Source organism: Arachis hypogaea, chromosome 18 (genome assembly GCF_003086295.3).
Source record: "Arachis hypogaea cultivar Tifrunner chromosome 18, arahy.Tifrunner.gnm2.J5K5, whole genome shotgun sequence".
Classification (NCBI taxonomy): domain Eukaryota; kingdom Viridiplantae; phylum Streptophyta; class Magnoliopsida; order Fabales; family Fabaceae; genus Arachis; species Arachis hypogaea.
This window is the reverse complement of record NC_092053.1, coordinates 83,123,503-83,125,570: the sequence shown is the minus strand read 5'-3', so window position 1 is coordinate 83,125,570 and position 2,068 is coordinate 83,123,503. Positions and strand designations below refer to the sequence as shown.

The 2,068-nt window shown below is 38.2% G+C and overlaps 1 non-coding gene across 1 annotated transcript; it reads right to left on the bottom strand.

Moving 5' to 3' along the window:
* On the bottom strand, nt 1–108 carry LOC112774206 (small nucleolar RNA R71). Its single transcript, XR_003188705.1, has one exon. It is a non-coding gene; the product is annotated as a small nucleolar RNA R71 (small nucleolar RNA).
* Nucleotides 109–2,068: the final 1,960 nt, after the last annotated feature.

Sequence of the window (2,068 nt, the reverse complement as noted above, 5' to 3'; positions counted from 1 at the left end):
AAGCTTAGAGTGGAAATCTAAACTTTCAGACAGAAGGAAGGAGAATCCCTCTATGATGCCTGGGAAAGATACAAGCAATTGATCAAAAGGTGTCTGATTGACATGCTTCCAGAATGGAGCATCATAAGTATATTCTATGATGGTCTGTCTGAGTTGTCAAAAATGTCATTGGACCATTCTGCAGGAGGATCTCTTCACGTGAAAACCCCTGCAGAAGCTCAGGAACTCATTGAAATGGTTACAAATAACCAGTTCATGTACACCTCTGAAAGTAATCCTGTGAACAATGGGACGCCCCAGAAGAAGGGAGTCCTTAAAATTGATACTCTGAATGCCATATTGGCTCAGAACAAAATATTGACTCAGCAAGTCAATATGATTTCTCAGAGTCTGAATGGATTGCAAGCTGCATCCAACAGTACTAAAGAAGCATCTTCTGAAGAAGAAGCTTATGATCCTGAAAACTCTGCAATGGCAGAGGTGAATTACATGGGAGAACCCTATGGAAACACCTATAATCCTTCATGGAGAAATCACCTAAATTTCTCATGGAAAGATCAACAAAAGCCTAATCAGGGCTTTAATAATAATAATGGTGAAAGAAATAGGTTTAGCAATAGAAAGACTTTTCCATCATCTTCTCAACAACAGACAGAGAATTCTGAATAGAGCCATCATGGCCTGGCAACCATAGTCTCTGATCTATCCAAGACCACACTAAGTTTCATGAATGAAACAAGTTCCTCCATTAGAAATTTGGAGGCACAGGTGGGTCAGCTGAGTAAGAAGTTTACTGAAACTCCTCCCAGTACTCTCCCAAGCAATACAGAAGAAAACCCCAAGAGAGTGCAAAGGCCATAACCATGACCAACATGGCCGAACCTGGAGAGAGTGAGGAGGACGTGAGTCCCAGTGAGAAATGTAACAACCCTGATTTTTGAGTATGCGAGATCTTTTCCGAAGGCACAGATTTTGCCAGAAGATTAGTAAGGGGAACACCTCTTCTATATCAACAAGTATCTCAATCCTCATTGTCATTATGTCATCCTTAAGCTAGAACCTCTTCCGAGGCAAGCTCGATAACACAGTCACGAAGAACCTAGTTTTTGAACCGTATCGGTTGGCAGTTTTGATTCTGATTTTCGTAAATAGTCTCTGTTTGATGAACCGGACTCGAATCATGAGAGGAGAGAGATAATAGTATAATATTATAATTATATTAGTATTAGAAAATTCTTGAATGATATTATAAGGTTACCTGGTCTATTTTAGTTAAAAACAGAAAATCGGTTTAACCGGATTTACGATTTACTGGTGCAGCTTAGCACCACCACTCTCTGATGACTTTAGCAATGCTAAGGCCTCATCATACATGTTCTATTCTCATAATAAATATGTTACTAGTGTCATTTATGCTAGTAGCTCAGAAAATAATTTTTAGAGATGTTTTTACGAGTGTTCCGATACACCTAGTTTTAGTAGTTGTACACTAGAGATATTTTAATATTATTTTAATCCACCTCCAAGCCAACCAATCACAACTCACCCTACACCCCCAAAACCCCCAAGGCTGGCTCATTTTCACTTTGTGGCCGAAAATAGGTAGAGAGAAAAGTTCTTAGTTCCAAATCTTCAAAGCTTGATTTCTGCTGAACTAAAACTCAAATCAAAATTCCAATCCGACCAAAATGATCCTCTCTTCTTTCTCTACATGATCATATGAATTATCAAGGTTGGAATCAAGGTGAGTTGGCTGCACCATCTCTCTTTTGATTCGGTTTCAAGGAAACATGGTTAAATATGTGTTTTCTTGATGTGATTTAGGAGGAAAAAGTGCTTAAGGACCACCTGAAAGTTTAATTGAATTAGGAGCAGCAAAACTAGGTAGGGTGTCACAAAATTAATCTTGATTATTTGTGTTTGAGTTGTGTGAATGTTGTATAAATTGGCTGTGCTAAAAATTGGTTGCATATATGATTGATTCTTGGTGAAAATTTGGTGAAATTTTGATGAAATTTGATGAAATTCAAGCTATAAAGTTCATGTTCTTGGGCAGCTGGAAAAAGGA